This window comes from Mastomys coucha, unplaced genomic scaffold (genome assembly GCF_008632895.1).
Source record: "Mastomys coucha isolate ucsf_1 unplaced genomic scaffold, UCSF_Mcou_1 pScaffold8, whole genome shotgun sequence".
Taxonomy (NCBI): domain Eukaryota; kingdom Metazoa; phylum Chordata; class Mammalia; order Rodentia; family Muridae; genus Mastomys; species Mastomys coucha.
This window is the reverse complement of record NW_022196914.1, coordinates 46,449,991-46,462,567: the sequence shown is the minus strand read 5'-3', so window position 1 is coordinate 46,462,567 and position 12,577 is coordinate 46,449,991. Positions and strand designations below refer to the sequence as shown.

The window sequence follows — 12,577 nt, the reverse complement described above, 5'->3', positions numbered from 1 at the left end:
CTCATGATGGCATTTCATACACGTGTTTTAACAGACCTCAAAAAAAGAATCAAAAGTGTAGGGAAGAAAAACACGTAAGACTTCAAGCAACATTTCCAATAAATATTATAAATGATGTCTCTGTAGTTCAATCTTATTTGTCTTCACAAACTACTACTTGGCAAGGAAGCACCAGCATCTACCATTCATTACTCTTCTCCTCTATACAAGAAAACACACTTGTTCACAGGTTGAGTTCTAATTTTGGAGTTTCCTTGTTCTCAGAAAGACATATGTAATGTTCCTTTGAAGAGGCTGAAAGACGTTTATTTCTTCACGTAGTTACTTGACTGGTAAAAGCTGTTTATTCCCTTCTGGTGACAGCGTACATCACAGACTGCAATCTATATTAAGCTGTTCATCCAAAGCTAAATTGGAGTGTCTTAAAGTTCTACAGTGGAGAGCCTTAGTTAGATACAAGGCTAGATAGTGCAAATGGAGTCAGTTTTGGAGCAGTCATGTCTATCAAAAAAAAAAAAACAAAAAATAAAAAACAAAACAGAACTATGGAACTTTTAGAAATTCATACCAGAGTCTCACAACACCCAGAGGAAGCTCCATTCCCAGGTGCTCTGACACACCCAGGATCAGAGGTGAGCAGGAACCAATATCTGTCCCAACACTGGGAGTAACTGGGACCATTGGGACCAGGCACACAGGAACTCCGCCAGCCCAGTGACTTGGGTTCCTTCTGGTCTGTCTGGGCTGGGGTCCAGAGCAGACCCTGGGCACAAGCTCCGCAGCCGGTCCCACAACATCCAGAGGAAGCTCCACTCCCAGGCGCTCTGACACACCCAGGATCAGAGGTAAGCAGGAACAAACATCTGTCCCAACACAGGAAGTAATTGGGACCAGCTTGACCAGGCACACAGGAACTCCGCCAGCCCAGTGACTTGGGTTCCTTCCGGTCTGTCTGGGTTAGTGTTCTGAGCAGACCTTGGGCACAAGCTCTGCAGCCAGTCCCACAACACACAGAGAAAGACACACTCCCAGGTGATCTAACAAGCCCAGAATCCCAAGATCCTCATTCCTTCAGAAACAAAAATAAAAACAAAAAACCTAGAGACTCAAACCTTGTAGAGGCTGTGTCCATTAACTATAGGGCATTGGGGACATTATGAGAAGGAGAATGTGCGGCACATTATCACTAATAGTTAAAGGATACTGGATGAGAATCAAGAAAGTAGTTCATTCTTAATAGCCAACTTACAGTGGGGAAAGGATTGAGGAAAGGGGTGAAATAAAATGTCTTTAGAAGAAGGAATAATATAGCCTTATCTGTTTGATCTGTGTGTATGTGTGTGTGTGTGTATGTGCATGTATGTGTATGTGTATGTGTGTGTATGTGTGTGTGTGTGCATGTATGTGTATGTGTGTATGTGTGTGTATGTATGTGTGTATATGTATGTGTGTGTATGTTTGTGTGTGTACATGTGTGTATATATGTGTGTATATATATGTGTGTATATGTGTGTATGTGTATATGTATGTGTGTGTGTGTGTGTGTGTGTGTATGTTTCTGAAGATCAAACACAGTCATGCACAAGCTAGTCAAGTATTGCTATCATGGGAATACATCCTTCAGGTGAAAACAGAGTTTTGTTGAAAACAAAAAGCACTCTCTGTGCACTCTCTGACTTGGGACCCCGGAGCTTGAGAACCGGGATCCTAATACCAAGCTGTCCTTAGCTTGGTATTTCTCTCAGGGATTCTGCCTTGCTAGACAGGTTTTCCTCAGAACCAGCAATAAAGGTCAAGCATATTCCTTAGGACAGTCCACAATAGTTAGAAAAGGTTTCCCTCACTCCAGGACATTAACTAGGACGGAATCTCCCAGTGCCTGCCTCCAGCAAGTTCCAGAGAATTAACAGGAAATACCAAAATACCTCAAAAGGGAGGGCTCTACTGCTCTTCAGCCTGCTTCATACCTAGCTACCAGACGCTGCTGACCTTGAAGCTGCGGTCACTTGCCTAGGTGACCTCAGTCTTGTGCCTCTTGCTGTAACCCCTGCCCGCCTACATGACTCTTGTCATCTGCTGAGAATTCCCCTCACCCCCTCCTCATTTTCTTTTTCTGTAAACGTATATATACTGGCCATTGGGCATTATTAAAACAAGGCTTTGACAAAAGACTTGCTCAGCCTTCCTCTCCTTTCTTGCCCATTTCTTTTCCAAGTTTGGTTCCCCTCGTAATCCACAAAGTAACTTAGGTCCCGCAGGTTGGGGATAGAGTTTTGGTATGTAATTGCCTTAGTTAGCTTTAACTATTTCCTCCTCACAGTCTAATGCTATGGGAGAAGGCATTCTCTACTAAGAAATTGCTCAGATCAGAGCTACCTATCTGGCACAGACTGTCTTGATTGTTATTTGGTATAGAAGTGTCCAATTTAATGTGAATGCCACCATTCTATCAGAAGGTAGTCCTGGCTTGTATTAGAAATATCCACTCACTGATAAGTAAATATTAGCCAAAAAGTTCAAAATACCCATGATAAAACTCACAGACCATAGGAACCTTAACAAGAAAGAAGGCCCAAGTGTAGGTATTTCAGTCCCACTTGGGGAAACAAAATAATCATGGAAGGCAGAGAGAGGGAGGGGCCTGGGTAGGAGGTAGGGGGAGGAGTCGGGGAAAGTAGGAGTAGGATCAGGTATATCCGGAGACAGGAGAGAACCCCAGAGAGCCATGAGAATGAATAGAAATATGCTAGTGGAACTCATCCGAGCGTGGTCCTTCACAACAGTGTAGAATTAAGGGTGCTCCATGGCCTCTCTTGCAGTGAGCCGGGACAGGTGGTCATATCGCAACAGCTTGTCCAGAAAATCCAAGGCCTCGGGGCTGACAAGATGCTGTTTTTCACTGTGAACAAAGCATTCCCATCGCTTATGGGAGTGTCTGCCCAAAATATCGTTGAAACGTGGATCTAATACAATATTGTACTTGTCAATATAGTCATATAAATCTTCTATTCCCAGAACCTTGGCTATCCTCACCAACTGATCATAATTGTCATGTCCATGGAAAAATGGCTCCTTCCGGAAGATCATACTTGCCAGCATACAACCCAAGCTCCACATATCCAAACTATAATCGTACATCTGATAATCTACAGGTAGTTCTGGACCTTTGAAATATCGGGAAGCAACTCGAACATTATACTCTTGGCCAGGATGATAAAACTCAGCTAAACCCCAGTCTATGAGCCGAAACTTTCCGTGCTCATGCTCAATCATGACATTATGGGGTTTCACATCTCTATGCATAATTCCCATGCTGTGACAATAATCCAGGGCTTTCAGAATTTCATACATGTAAAATCGTATGTCATAGTCTGTTAACGTCTGATACAATTGCTTGAAGTCTGTGTTATTTACATGTTCAAAAACCAAGGCAGGGGTTCGTGACACAGGGTCTTTTACAGTGTCTGCAAGTGTGATGATGTTGGGCCCAACTCTCAAATTCTCCAAAATCTTTATTTCACGCTTAATTTTCTTCTTTTTTACTGGCTTGAGGATTTTAACAACTTTTTCATTATTTGTGATGTTGATGGCTTCAAACACATCACTGTATTTGCCCCTGCCTAATTTTCGAACAAACTGGTAGTCATCTTGATTTCCCCATTCCACCACATGTGATTCATAGTCCCAGTACTCCCGGGGTCTCTGAGTGTTAACATCTGTGTAAACTCTGGCCCTGCTTGGCACGGGTCCCGACATGTCAGACAGGTTGACAGACAAAGCTGAGCTTTATGTTTGAAGATCCGGCAATCACTGTGTTCAAACCAGGAGTTGGTTGGTAAGACTGTTTCAGACCCCTTTTCTTCATACTGCAGTGGAAGAGTCAGCGGCACTAGCCGTGCTCCCCTAGCCTCACACAGACAATATGGCTGCGGCCATGGAGGAGGAGGGGGGGAGAGGAGGAGGAGGAGGAGGAAGGAGGAGAAGGAGGAAGAGGAAAAGAGGAGGAGAAGGAGGAGGAAGAGGAGGAGGAGGAGGAGGAAGAGGAGGAGGAGGAGGAGGAGGAGGAGGAGGAGAAGGAGGAGGAGGAGACACACAGCTCAGCCGCTAGCCACAGGGACCAGAGCGAGGCTGGTGAGATGGTTCAGTGGGTAAGAGCACTGAGCACTGACTGCTCTCCCAAAGGTCCTGAGTTCAAATCCCAGCAACCACATGGTGGCTCACAACCATCTCATAATGAGATCTGACTCCTTCTTCTGGTGTGTCTATATAATAATAAAAATAAGTAAAATAAAAAATAAAAGTAAATACTGACACTCTTACGGATGCCGTATTGTGCTTACAGACATGCCTACTATGCCTGTTCTCTGAGAGGCTCAACCAGCAGCTGACTGAGACAGCCAACTATTAAATTGAGGTCAGGGTCCCCTATGGAAGAAATAGGGAAAGAACTGAAGGAGCTAAAGGGGATTACAACCCCATAGTATCAAATAACCTGGACCCCTCAGAGCTCCCAGAGTCTGTCACAAACCAAAGACTGGGAACCATAGGCTGGTCCATGACCCATAGCACATATGTAACAGAGGACTACCTAGTCTAGCTTCAGTGGGAGAAGATGCCCTTTATCCTGTAGAAATCCTGGGCAGGGAAGGGTGATGCTGGAAGGGGTGAGGTGGGGGTGGGTTGATGGGTAGGGGAGAACCCTCTCAGAAACCAAGGGAAAGGGGATGGAATGAAGAACTGGAGAAGAGGGGACCAGAAAGGGGGCAACATTTGGAATGTAAATAAATAAAATAATTTGATAAAAATTATTAAGAGAAGAAGAAAGGTAGGAAGGAAGGAAGGAAGGAAGGAGGGGAGGAAGGGAGGGAGGGAGGAAGGAAGGGAGGGAGAGAGGAAGAAAGGGAGGAAAAATCCTGCTGAAGATCCAGAACAATCCAGTTACAAAAGTGGTATGATAAAGATCTCTACTACATTTCTTTGCTTGGAACTGCTCTGTATAGATGTAAGTATGTATGAAATAGCAATTAGCCCTTCCTTCAAGTTGCTGCTTAATTTCCTATCTGGACTTATTTCCACTAAGGACTGTATGTAACCTATAAGAGGAATAAGCCACTTCCTCACCTCAGTTGCTTGAGGAAGTGTCTTATCATAGCAATGGAAGAAAAATTAGAACAGTGCTTCTCATAGCAAATTAGTGAATTCATCTCACAGCTCCATTTTATTTTCTTCTCTTCAAAATTCATCATAAGAAGAGCTGAAGGAAAAAGTTTAGAAGATAAGAAAAATCTAATGGAAAAAACAGGTATATGCTGCAACTTTCTTTCAGGGATATGGCAAAATCTTTATGATATGTTTAATGTTAAAAATGGTCTGCTAAACCTAAAGTTAAATAAAGCTCCATATCATTTTCTGTTTATGCAAATAGATAAACAAGGATTTCTTAATTACTTTACTTTCTTATTCATTTTCACCCATTTTATCCAGGACACTGTGGATTAGTATATAGTCTTTTTATTTAGAACTTAGAAATGTTTTCTTATTTCTCTCTCACTATTTCACAAAAGCTTGTTCTCCAAATTATTTCCACAGCAATGAACTATATCCAGACTTTAAGTTTTATGTAAGCCACATGCTTCTCCTCTGTCTTCTCCAGAGTTATCACAAATGTGTAACCTCAAAACTAATTAGAACTTCAAGTGGTTTGTGTCTAGACTGTGGGTGGAAGTGACTACAGAGATAGAACAAGAAGCCAGGACCAGAAAGGATAAGAGAAAAATAAAATATGTTAAAAGTCAACTGTAGTTCTGGTCTGCCAAAGCACAGAAATAATTAGCATATTATACAACAAGTTCATGTTTCTTCATATAGAAGGTAGATCTCATGAGACCCGAAACTTTAACAATGGGGACATACTGTTTCTTTCATTTTGTAGCCTAAAATTAGTTAATAAATGAAGAATTTTTAAAAGGCGGAAGGCATAGGAGGTAGTCTAATGGTAAGATAATTTTGCTCTGTAAATATGAGAACCTGAGTTCAAATTCCCTGCACTCATGCAAAAAGCTGTGTGCCTGTCACTCTATCATGCCTGGGTGGAGACAGACAGATCCTTAGAGCCCTGGCCAAACTGTTTAGGCAAAATATTGAGCTTCTGATTTTACGAGCAAACCTCCGTCATGGCAATTATGTGGAAAGCAATGCAGGAAGACACCCACCCAAAGTCCTGTTCTGACTTTCTCATGCAAGTGCAAGTGCATACACCCACACTCTCATGTGCTGCAACACACACATATAAAAGATTAAATGTTTCTAATGATTTTTTTATCCATGATGAAATAAGGAAAGTATTTTCCATAGCTGCAAAAACCACAGTGAAGCAGCATCAAGTTTTAACAGAATTCTAAGCTTTTTGAAGTCAAAACCAATATATTAATTAAAAAGAAAATTGTGTGATCTGCACAAGTATGATTACACATTCAGATGCCGGAGGAGGTTTGGCACCCTGGCCACTACACTGAGGGTTCAGTACCACTTTTTGTTGTTGTCGTTGTTCTTTGTTGTTTGTCTTTCTAACATGGGCACTTGGGATTTGATCTCAGGTCCTCATGTTTGTGTAGTAAGTACTTGAGCCTGTTGAGGAATCTTCTTAAAGTCACTACCTTTAGTAGCAACATTTGCTGATGCTTCTACTGTTTGTCTTTATGAGCTGGTTTTGGTAGATTTGAATGATTCCAGCCAATTTGGGCAGAATTTCTCTGTTAGGATATATCGCCAAAGCCTGCATTTACATTTCTGGCTAATACAAAAGACATGCATAATTTATAAATAATTGTCTTTTGTGAATCTTGACTCTGACTTTCAGGGGTTTCTTAATATTTCTAAGCTAAGCTTTATTAAAGTTACAAAAACAGTGCCAAAACCAAAGTAGAAAGGAAGGTGGGACTTAGCGTGTTTCAGGTTCCTTTATACTCATAATTTAAAACTAAAACCATACCAAAATATTCATGGTAAACTACTATAACTTTATCTGAAAGAAAAAGGAGAGAATGGAGAAATAATCTAGATAATAATAGAAGAAACAATTAATTAGCAAAATATGCTTTTTATCTTTTTAATTATTTTTTAAAATTTATTCTTTCATCTTTTTATACAGTCCAGACTTTATCCCCGTCCTGATCCACCCTCTAACTGTTCCATATTCCATATGTCCTGTCCTCTGCTCCCATCTCCAGAGGATGTCCTTACCTCTAACTCCCATCCCATCAGACCTCCCCACTCCCTGGGACCTCGAGTCTCTTGAGGGTTAGGTGCAGACCTGGCAGTCCTCAGCTATGTATGTGTGGGGGCATCATATAGATAATGTATGCTGCCTGGTTGGTGTCTCAGTGTCTAAACTTTTCTTCAAAGAAATTCCAAATGTGGAAAGCAATGAGTTGTCCTGCCTAGTTATTATGCATATGGACCACAACAACCACCAGAATAACATAATAATTCAGTAGTGGCACACATACTTTGGCAGGGACCAAGGACTTAAGATATGCTCAACAAGATGGAAATCATGTCTGGTACTGGAAATTTAGCCAACTACCTGTGGCTAGTGATATCATATATTTTAGAGGAGAACCTTTAACCATCGCTTTACAAAGCTAGTATAATCCATAACTAAATTCTAAGTATTTGTTCTTTTGCCCAAAAATAAATATATTCATTACCCTTTATTAAGAAAATTTCTATTTGGTATAGACAGAAAACCACAACCAGTCAAAATGCAGAGTTATAGAGCCCAGTCCCAGTGGACGTAATTCCAAAAGAAGTCCCACACCTAGGGCTTAGGGAACACTAAAGAGAGGGATAAAAGACTGTAAGAGCCAGAAGATCAGGGAGCTTTAGGTAAGATTATGTCTCTTAGTAATATCAGAAGCTATACCCATAGAGTCTCACCAACATGAGTTAAAAAAAGACAATAGACATGTTAAAGTGGAGAGGGGAATACCCATGAGACCTCAACCATACACAAAGAACTACAGGCAACTAAGGAAAGATCATAGTGAGAGAAATAGCCTTCCCAAGGAAGACTGTACCAATTTTCTATACAATAACAAATGGCCAGCACTAAAACGTATACAAGTAAAATTATACAGAATGTGCACATTATATTATGGAATAAATATGTAGAAAGAAGAGGGAGGGATATAGGAGGTTTGAGAAAGAGAAAAGTGAAGAAGAACATTATGTAATTATATTATATATTATAATCTCAAAGAAGAAGTAATAAAAACTGATACTGCTGCTTATTAAATAGTGCCTTTAAAATAACTTTTAGGGTGTTTTTAAGTTAATGAGACTTCTTAATGCAAATTCAATAATTTTTTTTTGGTAAAGGAACTATTGCTTTTACTTTAAATTGTTTTCCCCTGAAAGTTTTAAATTCACATAACATTGGGGAATCACTACATAAAGAAATTTTAATAAACTCAGGGAATAGTACAGATTTATTAATAATTGTATTAAGTATACAAATAAAATAGCAGTTAGATATAAAATGTATATAACATATACATGTATATTTTATATGTATATATTACATATAATGTATATAAAATTATACATATTCAGTTATATAATAGTAAAATAAATAACATGATATAGGTATTTGAATTTTATAAGTTTAGACAATTGAAGAGTAGAGAAAACAAATAAAACAATATCAAAACAATTGAGTTTGGAGGGTTTTTTGTTCTTGTTTTGGAAATTTGTCTTATTATCTCTTTAATTTGTATGTAAAGTTTTCATTCTAAAGGGTTGTGGATTTTTCAGTTGATAAATAAACAAGAGGCCTTTTTGTGTCTCATGACTTTCATTTTACACTCTGTCATTTGCAGTCAAGAAGTTTCTTCATCTCCAGTGCATATTAAATAAACTCAAGAAAGGAAGATAGAATCAAATTGTAGTAAACATTTACCAGTTCAATAAATTGAACTGTTATTTTAAAATATTTTCAGTATTTGCTAAGCTGTTGCTCGTAATCCATCATCTGTTTTTTCATTTTGGAAATGTTCTTTTTAATCAAAACTTTTACCTTTAATAACCAAGATATTAAAACTCATGATTAATTTAGAGCTAATACTTTCCATACATATAAAAGGTAGAAAATATAAAGGAGTTAGGAAGAATTGTGATCAGAAGACATTAGGTTTTCATCACAGGACTGTGAAGTATTTTAAATTCCTAAACTGAGCAACGGGTCAGAATTCAAGCAAAAATGAAAAAGCATTTCAACACCCTAATTATGATCATTTTAAACAACACTCAATTGTGTTCTCCTACACTAACATATTTGGCTTTAAATTCATCATATAAATATTTTGTGGAAAACTCATTTTAGGTATTTTCTGTAAAAATAAAAAAAACTACACAAATTAAACGAACAATTCTGGTCGATTGAATTTGGTACATTGTAATCAGTATTCCAGAGCCATTGCCCAATCTCCAGAGGGGCTTTACTCCTAGAATCTTATTCTCTAACACTTTAGCAACTACACCATCCTGTAGTTGGCAAAGACAGAAAATTTCCTCTCTGGAGGTGACCTCTGTCCTGCCCAGTGGATTAGATGATTGCATGGTTACAGTCCATTGGCTTTGATCCAGGGATGCAAATGCTCCCCTCTGCACTGTACAATCCCTCTTTGTCTTGGAGTCTGGTCCTTTGTTAGCAGCAAAAACCCTCACTGTGGGCTTGTCACAATGATTTAGTAAAGGCATATTTTATAGAAATAAGAAGCCCAGTGGTGTAGCTGGAACTGATCAAAAGCAAGTTGATGGATTGTTGTTTATGCTAGATTGGCCTTTGGTCTTTTGAATGAAGAAACCTTCCAATATACATGATGAAAGTCAATGCTTTGTCATAAAATTATGGTCTGTGTAGAAAGGAAAATGTAGTTTTGAATAAATTAATAAATGAATGACCCATATCTTTGTAGAACCTCTCATAGAACATTCCATTTTTTATTTTCCTTGGCCATTCATTAAATCATTTATTCTCTTCATTCTCACTGATGAGCATTTAGCTCTGTAGCAGGAAAAAGTAGAGAACAAGAAAAATGGTGCCTTTGCCTTCACAGATTTTAATTATAGTGTTGGATTCTGACAGGTCATCAGGCATCAAACGATAGGCATACAGTTATAGTTACTATGGTAACTGTAGTTATACTTTATTTTTAAAATTCACTCTTCTCCAAATCATTTACCCATGAGAGTCACTTGTAGTGCAAGAGTACAAGGCACTATGGTATTTTTCAGGTTATCAGGGACAACTCTATTGAACAAGTGCTCCTCTCTAAAACGAATGTTGAATGATAGGTTAAGTAGCATTCAGGAGACTTAGTCTTGTTGTCAGACATGGGAGATATGACCTAGTTGTACTTAACACAGGAGTTAGAATAACAGTACATGAGCATGAAACAGCTACAGAGACAGGAAAGCTACTCAGATTGTCACAGAGTAAAGATTACTTAGCATACCTATGTGAATAAGAATCAAATAGTTAATTAATATTAATGCTAAAGTCCTTATCCTCAAAAGGCTACTATGTAATTTTGCATCCTCATTTCAGATGTTCTTCACTCACACTTATAGTATATCCTAATTCATTTTCTTTGAAGTGAGAGAGTGGAGGCAGTCAGAATATCACAGTTCACAACATCATTACAATATAGCAGTTATTGCTTCTGGCTGTGTTCAGTGACTCTCTCACCTTTCACTGCAATGAGGACTATCTCTCTAAAGAGGATGGATCCTATTGTGCGATATAGTAGTATATCAGTCTTTTTACAATCCAGAGATCTTCCCTGCCTATTGTAAAAACTCTTCCCTTATATGTCCCCAACAGCGAGATAATAGTCTCTGCTGATCAGAAGGCCTGAAAAATGCAATCATAATTTTCAAGCAAAGAGCAGACTGGAAGGAGGGGCAGGTAATTTAAAAAGTTGTAAACAATTAATCCTAGAATTCTTAAAGTTGTTTGTTGCCAAGTTAAAATGTCATCTCATGGAAAGTCGGAATTCTGCCATGCATATAAAATAAGATGTAGTTTCTGTAATATTCCAGAGGTGAGAAATTCGCTTATTATTGGAAAAGTCTGGGTACTTTTATGACTCTATCTCTGGTTATTTAAGTGGTCTTAAAGTGATTACCTAACCTATTTGATCCGTAGACCTAGCTTTATATATAATTTAAGGATTGTAAAAATTCAGAAGATGCAAAAAAAAAAAAAAAAAAAAAAAAAAAAAAAAAAAAGAAAGAGAAACAAAAGACTTTAAGACCAAATTTTTAAGTAGAGGACAATGGAGTGAAGTAGGTAGAAGTGCTGGATACATAAATTGGAAATGTTGTGTATGCTAGTCAAGGTTTGTTTGCTTTTCAGTTATATCGGTGTTTAGTCAATCAGGTCTTATTGACCAAAAAAAAAAAAAAAAGCATATTGAAGTTGAGAAAAAGAATCCCAATGATTTCACTTTTATGATAAGAAAAGCATAATTCCTAGCCCTTCTGACAACCCCAGTCTGTATCCTGCAGCTGTGGGCATGTGGAGGTTTGCCGAGCGTTAGTACTAACCTTGCATGGAAACCCTTGTGTTTCTAACTTTTACAAGTAATCTCCTAGCTCTCCCAGAATGAGGTCAGCACTTCAGAGATCCTCACACTGCCAGCCCCACAAACAAAGCAGAATTTCCTGGAGATTAGGATACTGCTGCTGTGCTTGTATCCTGGATAGAAGACAACTGTCAGTGTGCAGGTGATCAGAAGAATACTTCCTCCTGATCTCAGTCTTTTTCATTCAGAGGTAATGAGAGACAATTTCCCACACTTCATCTACGGAGAAGGAATCTTTGTCAATTCTGTTTTGTTCGACTGCCTTGAAGCCAAGAGCAACACATTCCCACAGACTCCTGTCTTGTTAGAGATGCAAGGGCTGGTCCTAAAAGAGGGCTAGAGCTCTCAGTTCTGTGTGAGTTGGCTAGGTACTAAAATCCAGCCATCATAACAAGGCCATGTTTCTAGCAATATTTTTTAGAGCAGATTCCCTAAACTGCAAAGCAGCATCTGCTGCCCCAGCCCCAGCCCCAGCTACATGCCAAGTGCTGTTAAAGAGAGATTTTTGCCTGGGCCAGATGCAGTTCTTAGAATAAATTCATCTGTGTACTTTTTTATGCAGCCTTCTCTAAAAGGTAAAGAGAGCTTCATGCCAACACTATGCTGTAATAATGCTATTTGTTAGCTTGATAAATTTTGGAACAGAATATAATTCACTACCCCAAATTTTAAGCCTTTCCCCCTCACAGTTAATCCTGTAATTAGCCATATTATATATTACTACCTATTCCAGACATTTTTTTTTCCAAATCCCTTTCCTGGTTTAGGATTGAAGTAAATTATTCTTTAGAAGGGGGGATACTTGCAAATGCTAGAGAATGAAACAAACAAAATGTAGGACTTGGTGTGCTGCAAATTACAAAACAAGCTACCTTCTTGTAAGTAATGAAATTTCTTGAAAGCAGGGAGTGAAATTGTAGTAAAATTAG

At 38.7% G+C, this 12,577-nt stretch overlaps 1 pseudogene; it reads right to left on the bottom strand.

Moving 5' to 3' along the window:
* Positions 1–445: 445 nt before the first annotated feature.
* On the bottom strand, positions 446–3,812 carry LOC116083286 (annotated as a pseudogene).
* Between the last annotated feature and the right edge of the window lie 8,765 nt (positions 3,813–12,577).